The sequence below is a fragment of the Danio rerio genome, chromosome 14 (assembly GCF_052040795.2).
Source record: "Danio rerio strain M-AB ecotype USA chromosome 14, GRCz13ab, whole genome shotgun sequence".
Lineage (NCBI taxonomy): Eukaryota > Metazoa > Chordata > Actinopteri > Cypriniformes > Danionidae > Danio > Danio rerio.
In genome coordinates, this window is record NC_141034.1 from 41,950,317 (window position 1) to 41,969,868 (window position 19,552).

The following is a 19,552-nucleotide window of genomic DNA, read 5'->3' on the forward strand; positions in this document are numbered from 1 at the left end:
TTTTTTTTTTTTTTTTTCATGACAATTTGGATTTGTATAATGCTATTACTATTTGCAGTGTCATTTGTTAAATGTATATTTATATTTGTTTTAATAAGAACAAGTTAAAATTTATTTATCTGTCAGGTTTTGGAGATGTATGCATCACCATACGAGGTATAAGAATAGGACGTGTGTTTGGCAATAACCAAAGACTATAGAATACAGAAGACGTTACACTCATATCTGTTTGAATGAGGAAAAGTGTAACTGTCAGTATGGTGTATAAAGCCCTGCCTATACTAGTACAGGAGCCAATCATCGATCGGTATATGGTGAAAAAAAGTCCGCCTTCCAGTACGAGAGCCAATCATCCATTGCTATAGACTTAACAATATATGGAGGAGGGGCTTGGACCAGATGTGAGTTTCTGCAGTTTTTGTGTGATGTGGATATTTAGAAATGAAATTAGAGAGATAGTTGTTGTTTAATTTTATATTGATCCCTAATATAATATTCAATCGTAAACTTGGCAAGCAATTTTGGAGAATTTGATGTTTCCTCATTCAAACCGAAAGCCCAAGCATACTGCTTGAAAGGCATTTCAAAGATGGCCGCCGAGTGAAATGCCTTAACTTTTTTGACCACACTTCAATATTGTTAATTTATTAATTTGCTGGAAAATAAAACTGAATTTAGAAATAGTTTTGAAACAAATCTTTGCACTTAAACAAAATGAAATATGCAGGCTAATGGATGTCTTCAGTGGAGTGAGTTTCCACCGTTTCCTTCACCAATGTAAAGGAGTAAAGTAAAAAGGAAAAGTAAAGTAATGAGAAAGTAAAGAGGCAGAATAGAGGAGGCTCATTTTTTTATCCTTGCGCTGCAGATGGTCTGTTTAACTGTTTTAAGCATTAAGCTTTTCCATTTACAAAGTCTGCCATGTAAATAGCAAATGCACCATGGCATGACGCAACTGACTCTCAAAGGGAATGTAAGATGAGACTCTGATTGGTTTAATGCACGTTATGCTCAAAACACACCCATAACTCATTACTTTAGCACTTTAGATTGTCTGCCTAAATTGTTAAAATAAAGCCCAAATTGTCAGTACTGAATTTTACAGGACCAGTTTGCAACTGGTTTTAACTGGTTGCCGGTTGATGATGAGCTTGTCCGGTTTTGACTTTTTCCAGAGGTGGATTGAGGAGGCTGTATACAGTTGAAGTCAGAATTATTAGTCCCCCTGTTTAGTTTTTTTCCCCAATTTCTGTTTAACGGAAACAACATTTTTTCAACACATTTCTAAACATAATAGTTTTAATAACTCATTTCTAATAACTGTTTTATTTGATCTTTGCCATGATAACAGTAAATAATATTTTACTAGGTATTTTTTCAAGACACTTCTATACAGCTTAAAGTGACATTTAAAGGCTTAACTAGGCAGGTTAGGATAATTAGGCAAGTTATTGTATGACGATGGTTTGTTCTGTAGACTATCGGAAAAAAATGCTTAAAAGGTCTAATCATTTTGATCTTAAAATTATTGTAAAAAATAAAAACTGCTTCAATTCTTGCTGAAATAAAACAAATAAGACTTTCTGCAGAAGAAAAAATATTCTTTACATTTATATAACGCTTTTCTGGGTAATCTGTAATATATGTGTAAAAATAATAATCAATTATTTAAAATTCCATTTTATTAATTAATAAAAAAATAATTAATTGTATTTTTAAATAGATTACTATTTTTTATGTTCTCCATCATTTGAATAGAAAAGCAAACATGAAAATGTTTAAATTTAATAATTGCAAAAAGTTTTATTTTACACCTATCATTTGTTCTGCAAACTACATAATGCATTACGTTTTTGATCGCTTGAGTGCATGTGAAAGCCAAGTTTTTATTTTTTATTATTATTTTTTTTTACAAGAAAACATCACATTTTATTGCATTGCATACATAACTGATCAGTAGATTTTTGATCAAGTCTTTATTTATCAGTCACCAGGGAATGTAAAAATGCATGTTTTTTCAGTGTGTAAAGTAGGTCTGGAGAATAAAGTAGCTCAATGTAATAATGTTTACAATAATTGCAACAAAGCTTGTTTGATAGAACACTTCACATTTGCATTTTTATTTATTTATTTATTTATTTATTTTTGCATGTGTGTGTGTGCATGTGTGTGTGTGTGTGTGTGTGTGAGAGAGAGAGAGAGAGAGAGAGAGAGAGAGAGAGAGAGAGAGAGAGAGAGAGAGAGAGAGAGAGAGAGAAGTTTTATTTTAAAGGTGTACCTCCGAACCAATCAGTGCTGCTGTATGTGATTATTAAGACTTCAATTAAGATTCTATTTGATTCAGTTACAACTGCTTGAAATGATGTAAAAGAAAACCGTGTTTGCTAACGGAGAGCTAGGATGCTTCACTGGGTGCTTTGGGTGTTGCGAACAGAAATCCAGGCACTATAACAAATTAAAGTCTCTTTCATCTAATTCTAATTGGGTGGATCAAAATGGTTTAAATCACAAGACTTTAATGAAGATTGTAAATGGGCTTGGCTAGCTCAAACCATGTTTTAAAGACCTTGGTCAAGTTTCATGATGCTTTCTCAGTTATAAATCACATCAAAAACTTTTCTGTGTTGTTATCTGGATCAGGGTGGGCCAAGTTTCTGATTGGGTGTGCCAGGCCCATCCTTCCCTACCCCCCTTGGAGCCTGAGATTGAAAACCATTTGTTTGGACTGCTTTTGTAGTGTAAACATGCATGTAGTAGAACAGCCATAAAAGTCCTAGCAAAATGTGAGCACAACATGCATTTGAATGGATGCTAATACAAGGTTGATATGGTAATGTGTCCACTTGAGACTGAGGAAAACACTGCCACGGTCAGAAAAGAAACACAGGCGGAACAGGAACAGCAAACTAATGAAGACTGAAAAATTTGTAGTTGGCAGCATTTATGAGCACATTGATGAGAGGATTAAAATAGATCTAACTTTGGTTTTCTTAAAAACACATTTTTATCACACAGTTTAGGAAAGAAAGAAGCACAGACACTAAACAAGGATGTATTTTTCTGTTCTGCTTTTTGTGGACACTATCAAATAGTGTTTACATATGTTAGGACCAAATCACATTTTGCACTTAAGTAATGGATTTTTGGTGTGATTATAACATTGCATTGCAGTACATTTGCTTTAGTGAATATATGGACAATTCAGGATTAAAATGGACAAGTTCTCTATTAGGGCTGCACAATATATCAAGTTTTTACACCATCAAGAAAATAGTATATACAGTATTCAGGGAAGTTTGCAGGGAAGTGCAATAAATGAAACGAGTTTTATGTGCTAAACTTTTGTGTGCTAGATGCATAGGTTGCTTATCTAAATCTGGCCAATCAGATGGGGCCTTTATTATCTTAATTTCTACCTTTCCAGTATAGCTGAACCTAGAGCTGAAAATAAATACTATTACTGGAAGGCAAGAGAGGAAAATGACAATAGCTAATTCTAATCGGAATTTGCGACTGAGGTTATCTGTTGTTTGGGGTGTTTTAAAATCACTTTTTATTTACTTAGCTCAGAAAAAAAAATCTATTATCTGTCTAGTTTGATATTGATCATAAAATAAATATGCATTTTTATCATTTCTGATGCAATAGCATTTTGCAAGTTATTTCTAGGCCCACATGGAATCAGTGCGCACAGAAATCCGCAGATTTTTAGCCAATTGTTGAGTCTATTTATTTACTTGTGTAAATGTTTGTAAATTTATATTTATTCAGTTTTAAATTAATTTCAGTAATATTATTGACTGATATGAAAATGTTCATATGATTTATTTACAATACAGTTTGTAAAGTAATCTTATATAAGAGATGCTTTGTTTACCAAATAACTGGATCTAATTGGATTTGCATTGGAAACATTTGAGTTAAAAAGATGTTGTTGTTTTTTTCTTTATATATAATGTTTTTAGCCAGATTTTTTTACAAGATTTTCTGCAGAAATAGCAGTAAGTGTCTGCAGATTCTGTCTGGCCCTAGTTGTTATCAAAAATCATTGCAACACTCAACAACAAAATCACAAATTGCATATCTTCCAGTATTGTGCAGCCCTATTTCATTGCATCATCTTGATTTTTTTATTCTTTGCTGTTTATTAAAATTACAAAACAATTTTTAGTTTTTAAGAGATCATTTGAGTACCTTTCCAATCCAGGTATTTTCCAATCCAGGCTTATTCTAAAAACATAGTCCTATATACATTTCTGGAGAGCACCAAATATGTCCCAGGAACTATGATTTTGTTTTCACGAATGCACCAGAGGCCGCTGTGTACTCTTTTGGAGATATCAAATTTCTCTCGCGAGTGCCATTTGCACCTGCTCTTCTTGCATAAATTCACCAGAGGCTGCTGTCGACTGATTGACTGATTAAACAACCAACAGATCTCCTCCCCCACCCCCTTTCCTAAACCCAAGCAATAGTGTTTTCTAAAACACAGATTGACCCAATCACCCCCTTTCCTAAACCAAATTGACAGTTTTTTCAAAAGCAATCCAGAAAAAGAAAAGCTCCCTGATATGTTTTACAAAATTTTCAGATTTTATCACATTCTCACCCTGTTATTTACCTGTTTATTAAATTTTTTGGCTTTTGCTTTTGACTTATCTGCTTTCTTGAACCATTCTTTGCCTAACTTGAACCCTGTCGTTGCAGTGAACTCCTCTCTGTCTCTCAAGTTCATTGATGTGTGCTGCGAGCCACTAGACAAACTGGTAACAGCAGAAAAGCCGTCCATTCAGAGGTAATCGCTCAGCTTTTAGCGTGAAAAGGAACAGCATAATACCACCCAGTAGTGTTCATTTTAAGGACGAAATGCAGTCATACGTACTTCTGGCTACATAATGTGCGATCTTCAGAAATGTATGTAGGACTACATTTTCAGAATGAGCTTATTTTCTTGACTCTCCACTCATTCAATCCTCCTCTCCACCCTCCCTTTTTCATCCAATCCCAGCTATCAGAGCAGACAGCGGGACAAGCTTAATGAAATATCCTCGACATTAGGACCTCGATCGAACGCATATTTACATTTCCACCTGCAAACCCTTCTTCTTATCTGACTCTCTTATTTCACACTTTACCTGATCGTTTTACAAAGCCCAAATGAAGGTAATTGGAGATAACACCTCACGGCATCCAAAGACATTACCACGTCTCTGTTAATAACGTATTAGCCACGTAATTATGCCCAAATTGTCACGCCACATTTAGGAGATGTATTGAGATTGAGCGGGCCGTTTAGCGAAGGCCAGACTTGAACGGGAAAATATTCAAGCTGACAAGGGAATTGTTTTCGTCTCCGCAACTCTGTTATTCTCATGTAAACACATTCAATATGCAAACTGAATAATAATGACAAGGTAAACGATTGATCCGCTTTGAATAAGTGATGTTTACTTCCTTCTCTCTTTTCTTTTGGTCGTCAGATATGGAAAATGCAGAGCGCTTTGTGCCAAAATGGCCACAGAGGGATTATCAACATGCATTAAACACAACTGAAAAGTTTGACTTTTTGCAGACGTCACTTATCCTGCTCAGACAGAGAAGCTGCCTTGAGAAATAGAACTGTAAGGGGTTTGTGTGGATAAATGCACTCTTAAATTGCTTCTTTGATATGGAGGAGCCCCTGGGTATCGTAATTCAGTGGTAGCCAAAGTTTGCCAATGCTTCTGAAAGCATCTTAAAGAGATTGCAGTGTCTTGGCTGTTTGATTAAGTCTGAAACAAACAAATGGTTGCGTCTAGCTTAACGGTTGTCTGGCAGTGGCTGAGAGTGTGATTGTGAGTGACCCTGGGTCAGTCTTCTGTCTTCATTCTCAGGCCAGTGAGGTCGCAAAAGGAGCACAAAAGGCTCTTCGGCAGGGTGCTTGTTAGTGGACAGATGCGTAGTGAACTCTGTCCCTTTAATGCCGGCAAGTGAGCTCTTCATTTGGGTCATTTGTTTGGAGTTCCTGGTGTTTTGGTGTCTCTGCCCTTGCCGCTGTTTACACACAAACAAACAGGGACAAAGACAGGGGTTGCGCTTGTCAACACTCCACTCTCTTCCACAGGCTGACAGGAGCCTTGGAGAGAAACAAGACACTCCCACACTTTCCATTCTGCTTGGTGGCTTGTTTTGATGTTTGTTTGAACTTTTGGGTTGAGCAGAATTCTGAATCGAAGAACTTGCTCCTTTTCAATTCACAAGAATGAACTGGAATGACATGAAGATACCGTTAAGGATTTGCCAATTAAATATATATTAATCTGTCTGTCTGTGTGTTCACCTGTCTGCTCAACTGTCTACACTGAAAAAAAAAAAAAAAAGATTCATTGGGTTTACTCAATTTTTGAACATTACTAAATTTAATTAGTTTAAATTCAGCCCATATAATGTGTATATGTTTGTCTGCCTGTCTTTTAATCAGTCATTTTAAGGCATATTTATTATTTGTTATTAAATAATAATATTGATTAAAAATTCTTCAATCTTCAAGATTTAGGTTTTTAATAACGATTTTTTTTTTCATCTCAACCTCAAAAGTATTTTTTCACCTTTATTTGAATTTTTTTTAACTTAATTTTGGATGTCGCAATACGTTTCTGTTTGTGACCTTATTGCATCATTCAAAATGTATTGTTTAAATGATGAATGATGCATTAAGGTCACAAACTGATTAAAATCACTGCCCATGGTTAATAGAACAATGTTAATCTTTTAAAGGACATTCTTAGTTTAGTCCTGAATGGCCTGCAAACCAGGTTTTGAATGATTGATTTGCCTGCATTTTGGATTGAAAGATGGTATTCTGTCTTTATGTCTCTTAATTATTACTTTTATTCAGTTATTTTAAGGCATACTATATATTTTTTGTTAATAGTTTTTTGTTAATTATGTTGAATCAAAGATTCTTCAAGATTTTGGGTTTTTACTATCCTTCTTTTCTTCTCTATTTTAAAAATATGCAATTTCCTCACATTTAGATTTTTTTTTTACTTATTGGAAAATTTTCAATAAGTTTTTGTTTGTGTATATATATATATATATATATATATATATATATATATATATATATATATATATATATATATATATATATATATATATATATATATATATAAGTATATATATAAATATAGTATATATATATATAAAGTAGATATATACTTTTTCACATTTAGTTGGAATTTTTTGACTGCATATGGGATTCATTCATTTATTCATTCATTTTCTTTTTGGTTTAGTCCCGTTATTAATCTGGGGTCGCCACAGTGGAGCAAACTGCCAACTTATTCAGCACATGTTTTTATGCAGCAGCTTATGCATTTTCCAACCATAACCCAGTACTGGGAAACACCCATACACTCCCATTCACACAGATACAGTACACTATGGACAATTTTATATACCCAATTCACCTAAAGCACATGTCTTTGGACTGTGGGGGAAGCCAGAGCACCTGGAGGAAAACCATGCGAACATAGGGAGAACATGCAAACTCCACACAGAAATGCCAACTGACCCAGCCGGGGCTCGAACCAGCGACCTTATGGCTGTGACGTGACAGCGTTACCCACTGCTCTGCCTTGCATATTGGATATTTCACAATTAGTTTTTTTTTTTTATCATCTTGTATCACTTTACATGTTTTAAAATAATCAAAAATACTGCCATTGGTTAGTACAACAGCGCTAATAATTTAAAGAACCTTCTTTAGTTCTGAATGGCCTGCAAACCAGGTTTTGAATGATTGATTTGTATGACTTTAGGAATGAAAGATGGTATGCAAGACACCGGTGCAACATACACAGACGCACCCATAGCTCATTAACTGAATGTTTTCTTTCTTGCTATTGGCTTTCAAAAGCCATGACAACTTGTGTTGACAATATCATTCTTCTCTGACTCTAACCTCTCAAACCGTCTCCATGCATGTTCTAACACGCCCGCCACAGGGGTCACCCAGAGCCCGCGCCGCAGGAAACAGCCATGATATCGACACTGGCACGGGTCCAGAGCCTGAATCATCCCCATTCGACTTCACTCCCAGCATGCGTCGTGAACAGAACGGCTGGTTGAACCTGTCTCGTGCAAGGCACGGCTGTTGTTTTACTTACTCGAAAAACATTCCGAGCGTAAATTTGTAGCTCTCCATCACAACCTGCTCCCCTCGGGGACAACTCACAGCAAATGGCAGCCGTTGCGCACATCGTGTCTTTATCTCCCCATATCTCATTTTGGCTCTTTAATTCCCTCTTTCCAGAGGCTGTATCAGTCTGATAAATGCTGCCCTAGAGTTGTTTTATGATTGTAAAGAAATGCAGATGGGTTCTAGAGAGAAGCCAAGATGCCCCTGCCAGTTCTGCTTGCTTTCCATTTCCTGCCTTCCTATTTGTTTGTCTTTATTTATTATGTTATTATTTTTGTCCATTTTTTTCAGCCCTGCCACAGCATGATAATGGGCTTTCACTGCCGTTAAGTCTTCAATTTCCCCTGCCCCGTCTCTCTTATGTTTCCGGCTCCTCTGGCCTTCGTGCCAGAAATGTGACGCTTGCTTGGAGAGATAGAGCTGTGGTGCTTCGGTTTGATTGGCGCTCATCATTCACTGACTTTTTCTCAGTCTCCCTCTTTTCTCTCTATCTCTTTGGATGAGTTTTGTTTATATGGCACAGCCATCGGCCCCTAAACTCCAGCCCGCTCTGCATGCCATGTTGTGTGACCATTAACATTGCCGTTGCGGAGCTCGCTCTCAAAATGGGCCAGCGGCCTAATGCAAACAAACACGCACTTACAAACAGACTTCAATAAGGCAGAAATGGATTGCTGCTATGATCTTGCCTATCTGTCTTCTATTGTCTCTGACAGGCTGATCAGAGTCTCCTGTTTATGAAGGAACATTTTAGAAAGTAAGCAAAGTGACCAGTCGACCTATTGTGTGCTACGATCGAGCGAGAGAGCCAAAATAAAGGCCCCTCCATCTGGGCTGACCACAGAGAACTAGGCCAAATAATGAACCCAGGAGGGAGACTTGGGTACCACGCCATATGTGATGTTGGACTCGTTCGATAGCAACCACGGCCACTTTAACGCTTTAGCGTTTAGTCATGGTTACGGTCATTTCAGATACACATGCAAAACTAGTCGATTCCCTGTGGGCCAGTTGAGAACGTGCGCTAATGCACAAGTCCGATATGAGAAAGCAGGCTTTGAAGTTCACTACAATGCAGCTTGTCCATATCTTCAGTCAAGCAGTGCTACACAGCTCAGCTAGAAGCCACACCTCGCTAAACTTCCTCTTATCGACAATAACATGCATGCATGTGCATGTAAAAACACATGTAAGCACACAAACATGTGCGCGCACACACACATTTGCCGCTTCCTCTCAGGATGTGTAGTGCTACGACTCATCCATTGTTAGTGTGGCCAGTTCCTGGTTTTCTGTTTGAAGTTGATGTTCCTTTTGTAAACATTTACAAGCCACAGACATTGCCTGTCTCTGACGTTAAACATGAACAATTGAAAGTAGGATCCCTGACATGCTTAGCTCTCTCTTAAGTGTAATCATTTATTAACACATACAATTACAGCCTGTAAATAACCATTCATTCATTCATTCATTCATTTTCTTTTCAGCTTAGTCCCTTTATTAATCTGGGGTCGCCACAGTGGTCTGAACCGCCAACTTATACAGCATATGTTTTACAACATCCATACACACTCATTCACACTTATATGGACAGTTTAGCCTACCCAATTCATCTATAGCGTATGTCTTTGGACTTGTGGAGAAAACCGGAGCACCCGGAGGAAACCCATGCAAACACGGGGAGAACATGCAAACTCCACACAAACGCCAACTGACCCAGCTGAGGCTCGAATCAGCGACCTTTTTGCTGTGAGGCAATCGTGCTACCCACTGTGCCACCGTGCAGCCTAAATACACATTAAGCAACCTAATTATTATCATATTAAGGGTCATGTAAATCAACAATATAATAAACCTAATACAATCACAAATTCTTAAAGCTGTTTCTTTGCAATGTGAAAACTGAGCGATGTATGTTTTCATCTGTGTGTGTGTGTGTGTGTGTATTTATGTGGATGTGTGTTATGACATCATTTGCAAACAAAGGCTCATGTGATGTGTTGGTTTGCATAGACACAGTGCATTTGCATGTTTCTGTCTGTGCATGCAGGAGTTCGCTGAGTGAACTCTCAGTGTGTTCGTGTGTGTTTATGTGTTAGCCAGTGCACACAGAGTGTGTAAACACTGCAACTTATGCACAAAACCATAAGCAAACATCAGAAATCTCCTGTACAAGTTCAATCAGTCGCTGACTGCTCTTCAGCCGACCTGAACCCTTTTATTTATAACAGCTTCCACGGATGGCAGAAAAGTAGAGTCTGACAGTACGACATGGAAATGACGGAGAGACTCTGTCATTTGTTTAAGTCGGAGAGCTTGCCTCACCACCACACTTGAATCCTAATGGGCAGAACCAGTATGAAAGAGCTTGCTGTTCAATGAACGACGAGAGTCTGGGAAGAAGGGATGCAGGGAGGATGGAATAGGAAGAGAGGGGTATTGATCCGCACCTCAGAGGTGTATAGACTTTTACTTGCATATTCCAGATCAAAGATCTCTCCAACAGCAGCAATAACTTGGCAAAGCTTTGATAGAGCAAAACAGGATAAATTCTGGCAGACACTCACAAATGTTAATGCATTGCTGGAATATAGCGCACAGACTCACTTTAGCCAACAACATAAATATATGTAGTTTACTTCAGAGTTCTGCTGAAATGAATACTGGATGCTGTAAAACTATAATGTATTTGATCACTTCTTACACATTATGATTATATGACAGATTATGAAATAATGAAGATAATTTTCTACACAGTTTATTGCACAATATATTGTATTATGACTTCAAAAAACTTCAACCATAGCCCATGATTTGTATTTGCATCACATAGCTATCAGTGGTTTTATGGTTAAACAAGGAATGGATTCTTAACACTGTTGGTTAGCTTTGGGGTAAGGTTTAGTCTTTGCAGTATGTTATTTTCCAACCTGATGAATGTTTTAGCGGAGTTTGATTTCCGAACTACTATTTTATATTCATGAACCAACATAACAAAGCATCAAATTTACAATATCTGAGAAAATTTTACATGCTTTTAGCCCCATGGATATTTCACTTCCAAACTACCACAAAATGTGCAAGAAGTAACATTTTTGCTGAAATGTTACCACAGGCATGTATATTTCATAAGCCTGGGTTGGGAATATTATTTTAAAAGCACTGAAATTTAAATGTTAAAAGAGAACATCGCAAAATCTCACATTAAAGGCTATACCTGTTGTCATTTTTAGTGGTTTGCAATTTAAGCTTTAGCTGACTAGTCTGAATAGGGTAAAATCCTCCCCATTGTGTACTGAGGAACTTTAAACTTACCCTTCCTAAATAAAAAAGGATGTAACAAATAAGGAACATTCATGCGAACTTCACTGCTTGCACAACGTGTAACAGTTTATGGATGAGCAGTTTAAACAAGCGAACAAATAAGAAAACTAACGTCAGGCCATAATAATAAAGCAGTTAAATGTGATCAGAGACACTCCCATGTTTACATGCTTGTGTTTTAATAAACATAAACAGCATTGAAATTAAATAGTTGTCATCACCAGAAGCTAATACCATGGGTTCTTTTGCAATTAACTGATTGCTATCGCTAATTAAGATAGCTATGAGAAGGTTGTGCCATTGTTTAGACGAGGAAGGGGAAATTCAATCTGTCTAGTTTGTATTCACATGCTTTTCCTGTTAAGTCATACAGACACTATAAAAGAGTGTCATTGCCCAAACAGACCGCACAATGGCCGATGTCCTGGCCAGCTGTGGCTATTGTTCTGACCAGCATTCCTTAAAGTTTGCGCGTCCGACATAAAAAAAAAAACAGAGACAAAGACTGATAATAATATTAATATATTGTAAATTGTTTTTCTAGGCTGGTCTCAGCGGCGCCTCACCTCCTTGTGGGAATTCACAAGTATTAATGAAGGTTTATGCGTATGTGTGCATGAGAATGCCGTTTTGATGCATTTCAATGCTTATAAGTGACGTCAATGGGTCATTCATTTAAACGTTCATTTAAAGTTCATTTATTTAACGATTTGTGCATCCTGATGATTGGTTCTCAGCTGACACATTCCTGTCAGGTTGTGCCAAATAAAATTATTTTTAGTGGGACAATGTGTTCCTTCCAAAATGAACTGGACTAGTTTGGCCTCAGAAAATTTTGAGTCAGTAATAAGTAATTAACATTTATGTTAAGCAATTGCAGATTATATTGATAGAAGTAACTGCAGATTAGTGCTGATAATAATTAGACTAATAATGATAACTAGTAAATATAAAAATCAAGCAGATTTACATTACATATATTTAATATTCACTTAATTTTTTATCGAAATATTACTTAAATTGATGGCTCAGTGGTTATCACTGTCACCTCACAGCAAGTAGGCATTTCTGTGTGGAGTTTGAATGTTCTCCTGTGCTCATGTGGGTTTCTTCCGGGTCCTCCGGTTTACCCTACAGCCCAAAGACGTGCTAAAGGTGCATTGAATAAGCTAAATTGGCCATAGTGTATGTATGGGTGTTTCCCAATACGGGGTTGCTGCTGGAAGGGTATCCGCTGTGTAAAACATATGCTGCAATAGCTGGCGGTTCATTCTGCTGTGGCAACCTCTAAAATAGAGACAAAACCAATGGAAAATAAATAAATGAAGAATATTAGTATATGTATATAAATACAAACATTATTTTCATTAATTATAGTATGTTTAGGGGTGGCATGGTGGCACAGTGGGTTGCACGATTGCCTCACAGCAAGAAGATTGCTGATTTGAACCCCGGCTGTTGCATGTTCTCCTCATGTTTACGTGAGTTTCCTCCGGTTGCTCCAGTTTCGTCCACAGTCCAAAGACATGCAGACTGGATAAGTTGGCAGTTCATTCCACTGCGGCGACCCCTGAATAATAAAGGGACTAGGCCGAAAGTAAAATAATTAAATGAATAGTTTGTCTAGCCCAAGCATGAACAATTCTTCCAACATTTTTTAACTGACATTTTTGCAGTGCTATTGACCTTATTCTCCGCGTACGAATGGGTGCATTTATTTTCAATCATTTTGGCTTGAGACTTCTGGTCTAATTCACTTCCATTCAATTTTAGACATTAAAAACTGCTCGTTTTGCTGCTTGATGTTGCAAACTGATATTTTCTTATTATATTACCCTACTTTTTATGTATAATCATGCAAACACTTGTTTGTAGTGAAAGTAGTTGACAAGTTGACAGTTTTCTGCCTAGTTATTGGTTGTAGTCATTTCTCTCATAGGCAACTGAATCGGAAGTTCTTAAACAATCACAAAAACAATCGCACGTCCGCATTGAAGAATAAGGTCAATAGTTAACGATAAAAATAAATGTTTCTTAGACATCAAATCTGCATATTTCAATGATTTAATAAGGCTCAAGCGACACTGAAGACAGGAGGAATGATGCTGAACATTTAGCCTTGCCATTAAATTTTTAGCTTTATAGTCAGGATTCATACGGTCATGAAAATCCTGGACAAGTTATGGAATTTAACATGGCATTTTCCAGGCTTGGAAAACCTAAAAAACTCACAAAGTTTTGGAAAAGTCATGGAAATTAGTTTAACAAGTATCTGTGTACTTAAATATGGGTTAGTTGTCTTTATTTCTTTACTGTCCCTGGCAAAACACGTGCTCTCTCATTATCAGTGCTGTGTGAGTGTTATCTAAATAAATTTGACATGGATATAAATATTAATTCAAACTAAATAGACTGTCGGATGTTATATGATATGCTGTAATAAAGCTGCATTGTTTTTCTTATTATTTACCATTCATACACAGACATTACATGAAACATGAAACAAGTCATGGAAAAGTCATTAAATTTTAGTAGTAAAAATGTGTATGAACCCTGTGTAGCACAATGTATTTTGTTACAAATATCACTATTTCTAAACCATAATGCATGCAATGATGGTCTGGTTTATCCCAGCATTTTCGTCATTTAAAACTATTCTTAATCTTTGGCTTATACTTTGTATTCAGAGACATGCTGCATTATATCAGCCTGTCAATCACTACGATCAAAAATATCCTTCCTCCCGGATGAGCTGACCCTGTAACTTTTTCAAGTTCTGGCCTCGCCAGACTCCAGGAGGAAGTTTGAATGCTGGCAAGAGGCTTTACCATCTGTACTTCAAATGACGGCATCTTGTTTTCTAACCAAATGCTCTGAAACGTGTTCCATAATTCCCCTTTAGCAAATTAGACCCTCTTCAAAATATGAAACCAATAACATCACTTCCAGTAAAGCCACTGGAGGCTTTGGAGACACCAGCCAATAAATCACACAGCTCATAATTTGCGCGACTGTAAGACTCTGGCATATGAGAGCTGTTGGGAGTCGCTTCATAATTGTGGTAATTATCGTTGAGGTTTCGCTGGTCACTTGTTTGTTCATTAATTTCAAGGCATTTCGGGAAATGAGCAAATGTGGCTAATCAGGAAGTAGAGGCTAAATACACATCCTAATCTGTGCTCACACACACACACATTCTGTTTTCTGTGGAAACTAGCTTGATTAGCAAGAGCGGGTCGATATCTTTTGATTGTTCAGTTTACAGTAGCAGGGTGTTTTTCTTGCTTACTCGTGATATGGTCCTTCTCACAGCTCTCTCTATTAATTCAATCCAGTTCAGTTCATCTTTTATTTCTTTAGCGCTTTTTACAATGTAGATTTTGTTAAAGCATCTTAACATAGATGAGGTTCTACAGTAGTCAATAAAAACTGCTTCAGTTCTGTTGTTACAGTTTAGTTCAGTCACAGATGGTTGATATGATGCATCCTGTAATCATTTCAGAAATATTTGAAAGGCCTTCCATTTATGTGTCATTGCTTTTAAAGACACACACACACACACACACACACACACACACACACACACACACACACACACACACACACACACACACACACACACACAGACAGTCCTAACCATGTCACCTTACATGACTAGCAAGTCGCTTCAATGTGTAATTCCTTTGAGTAAAACAATGCAGGACCTCATTGAAAGCAGACGTGGGCACAGCGAACATCACTATATCATACCAACGTGCTAGCATTGGAAAATATGGCACTTAAAACAAACAAAAGGTGTACAAAGTGAGTGGAGGAGGCTTTGTGTGCACATGGAAGAGACCGCCGCTTTGTCTGAGGTGCATAAAAGAGCGCTTTGTATTCTGGGAAGAGGTCTTGAACTGTGGGTTCAAATCAGATGCTTGTCTAAGAACACAAAGAAGTCCCTCGCTCTTTCTCTCTGCCTCTCTCTCTCTCTCTTTTTCTCTCCCTTTTATTTCTTATTTCGTTGCCGCCTCACAGATCTGCTTTTACCTTTGCTCGCTAGCCACAAAGGTGACATCAGAGAGAGAAAGAGAAAGTGCGGCAAACAAACTCAAACTTCATTTCTCGGCGGTTTGTCATAATGTGCACAGATTGCATAATCTTCCACTGATAAGTGAAACATACACAAGGTTTTGCAGGTTACGCGTCCATGGATGCCTAAAGATTTCTTCTTGAGTGGAAAAATCAATTACGCTTTAATCTCAAATCATATTGTTTTGATAGTTATATATGTGTTGACATGATGTTCAGTTGAAAGCATTATGCCACTGAAACTGTATCTAAATGTTGATCTGAGATAGCGGTCAAAGATGGCTGCAGAGGAATGACAGATATCTAGTTGTACAGTATGTGTGTGTGCGTGTGTGAGCGTGCGGGCCACTGGGTTTACATTCTGAGATAAGGTTTTAGTTTGGTGCCACTGCTGATGAATGCTTTTGAACGGTGTGTGTTTTTTTCATGAGACTGTTTATTTTTGTGCATTAGCGAGTGCGAGTGTGTTCATGTGGAGTTGCAGCGGTGGCCCTGGTGAACAAACACTATATAGAGATGATAAGCAGCTTTCATACTGTTTGTTTGTTGTCTCCTGTTTTCTGTCGAATTCTCTAGTGTCTCCTGGTTTCAGTATCTTAGGAAGCTGTGTTGCATGCTGAAGGTTGTGTTTTCACTAGACTTTTTGTACCCTGTGGCTGTCCAACATCAGAGTTCACGCATTCCAAACAGAATCTCACGTATGCCGCATTCTTTTGGGGTTATGTTTTGCTTTTTTTGCTCTAAATTCTTTTTGGGATCATTGCATGTGTCATCACACAGACGGGTTCCCATCCCATTGCTTTATTTAGAAGCTATCACTGTATGTTTGGCATTAACTGCATTACATTTTAAAAGTTATGCATTCATTCATTCAATTAATTCATTCTAACATTTATTTGTTTATGCGTTCATGTCATGTGTGCGTGTGTGTGTGTGTGTGCATGTACCTTGTATTCGTGATGTTGTGGGGACTAAGATAGCTGTGTTTGTGCTTGTGCTATATATACTCATACACTCACTGGTACACCTGTTCAACTGCTCGTTAAAGCAAACTTCTAATCGGCCAATCACATGGCAGTAACTCAATGCATTTAGGCATGTAGGCATGGTTAGACAATCTGCTGCAGTTCAAACCGAGCATCAGAATGAGGAAGGAAGGTGATTTAAGTGACTTTGAACATGGTTGTTAGTGCCAGACTGCTGGTCCGAGTATTTCAGAAACTGCTGATCTACTGGGATTTTCACACACAACCAGTGGTAGTGGTAGTGACCTAATAATCAATAATCAATTAAAATCAATCCGTGACCTTACAGGCAGCTGGCCTAGAGAGGAAAGAACTGGGGATATGTGCTCATACTTGCGAGTCCCTGTCAGAAGTCTTGCAGCCACATTTTGGACTAATCACAATCTATTCAGGGCATTTTGACTAAAACCCACATGCAAATAGTTGCAATAGTCAGGCCTTTCCAAAACAGAAGCATGGATCACCTTCTCAAGGTCATTTATAAAATGAGAAATGACTTTACTTTTGCCACAAGTCGTAAATGGAAAAAACTGGATTTAACTCCTGATTTTATTGTTTGTTAAATTTCAGATCACTATCGGACTGAAACCCTAGGTTTCTAACAACAGGTTTTTGATAGCTCAACAAAACCTCATAATTTTAGAGGGGTAGGATCCCCAAACCAGACCAGCTCAGTTTTCTCCTCATTGAAATTTGAAAAATTTGACGACAGCCAGGTCTTAACCTTGATTAGACATGTCATAAGGGAGTCAATGCCATTTTTATCATTATTTATATTTAATCTTGTTTCAGTGCAGCATTTTTAAAGCAATATTTCAAAATTAGCTTTAAAAATGGGCATGGAAAACCAGCCTATGACTTTTTGGCTTTGGTTTCTTTTAACAGTAGCATGTCTCTCTGAGTTCCTGCCAATGTCGCCCTCACTCTCGTCACAAAAACCCTTGGCTCCACTAGACATGTTATGACGAGTACAGTATTCCAAAAATGAGCCATTGAATATTATGCAACAGTCTTTTTGACTGTTAGGAAAACTTTATTTTTTTTTAACTCATGTTTTCAGTATTTTAGTATAAACACACCTGAGGCTATAGACTCATTTTACTATTTACCACTTTTAATTTCTGAAGAACTCTTTGAGCTTACTATATCTATCGCTTCTTTGCATCTCCTTGTGGCCATTTTGAAATGCAAAACAACATAGTTTGCATTCTGTCTACTTAACACATAAACAGTCATTATGGAAGGTGATGCCTGCCGTGTGTTTTGTAAGCATAAAAAAAAAAAAATCAAGATGTCAGTAGTAACTCGCCATGACCTCACAGTCATTCTCATTTGCCTATCCAGAAGAACAGTGCCATATTCATATTTCAGCTGGAGGAAGCGAGTGGATGCCTGTAATTGTGTTGGGCTGCATTCGCCTGCCTATTGGCGTCCGTAACCTCTCCTCTGAGCGTAGAGCACCATCTGTTCCCCACTCTCTCTGACACCAGCACCATGTGTACAGATTCATCATTCTGCATGCAAGTGCACAGTAAGAGACAGCAAGAGGGAGAGAGGGAGACTTAGAGTCTCCACCGAAGCCCACATCAGATATGAATGCAAAGTAACTGGGTCTTTAAGATCAGATATTCCCAGCTCTGGTCTGCCGAGTTTCACAAACAGACTGCAAGATTTTGCATTTGTGGAGGGAGAATAAATGAGTTGACCAACAGAGGGAGATATTACGCATTCTGTCTCTTCGCGTTGTTTTGATGACTGAGATAAGATATGGCTGTCGTTGGAGTTTAAATAAGTTTTATAGTTTTCTGTGTGGATGTTAAAGTTGGTTAGAGCCTTGTCTTGTGAAGGACAATGTATAGTTTGTTTTTGCTTGTGTACGTCCACAGATTGCATAGCTTTTTGGAGTACTTGATTGCCACAGACGTTGGACACATTAACAGTAGAAAAGCTCTTTTTCACGTATGCGGTAGCTTGTTTTCTTCACTATTTATTTAGCTATTTCAAAACGGCTAAAGCATATGACAGTCAAGTACAGTGTGCATCCACTGTAATGTCAAATTGACATCAAAAACGTAAATCGTTTTGTAGTCAATTGACTAAGTTAATGTCAAAACAACATTAAATTGGCTAATATAACATTTGCTTCCAAAAAAAATAAATACAGGGCAGTTCTGTATTGTTTTGATGTATTTTTTGATACCATTGTTTGATGTGAATTTGATGTCGTTTTGTAGTTTACATGCATTGTAGGGATACGAAATCCAGTTTAAATGTGGAATTTTTAGGTAAATAAAACATTCGTTAAGTTTTAATTACTTTTATGTATTTATTTTGGTGGTAACAAAGGCATCAAAGTGTATACATCAAATTGATGTCAAAGTTTGACATCAAATCGATATGCACCTTTTTTTTTTTACAACATAATCATCAATGTCCAACTTGTGAACAAACTAATGGCTGGAAACAAGTTAAGGTGCTGTGATTATAAAGTAGGTATGTTCTGAAAATACTAGGTTTGTGGTATGTTTAATTACATACTTCAAAATCAAGGTTAGAACATGAATTTCAAGAGTTCACACTTAGCTGATGATTAATGATAAAGTATGTTTGGCATGCCTTGATCTTATAAGATTCTCCAACCCTGGGCTCCCTTCTGTTAGCAGGATGAGAGGGAGTTTGAGCTCAGGTAGATCTCAATGAACTCCCCCGACTTGTTAATGGCTAATGACAGATTATAAGTATAGCTATAGAGATATACTGCTTGCTAAGAGCTCATCTTTGGTGCGAATTTGGTATGGTCAGTTTACTTTTATTGTGTGTTTTTGGACTGTGGGAGAAACCCATGCGAGCACAGGGAGAACATGCAAACTCCGCACAGAAATGTTGACTGGTCCAGTAAGGTCTTTAACCCAGTAACATTCTTGTTGTGAGGCTACAGTGCTAATTA

General features: G+C 37.4%; 1 protein-coding gene and 1 long non-coding RNA gene across 2 annotated transcripts in view; one reads left to right on the forward strand and one right to left on the reverse strand.

Annotated features, from left to right (window-relative positions):
- Positions 1 to 19,552, forward strand: part of pcdh1b (protocadherin 1b) — a 305,780-nt gene that overhangs the window by 129,983 nt on the left and 156,245 nt on the right.
- On the reverse strand, positions 11,743 to 17,877 carry LOC147834008 (uncharacterized). The gene is made up of 3 exons (XR_015507821.1): positions 13,477 to 17,877; positions 13,033 to 13,301; positions 11,743 to 12,655 (listed from the first exon to the last, which is right to left on the reverse strand). It is a non-coding gene; the product is annotated as an uncharacterized LOC147834008 (long non-coding RNA).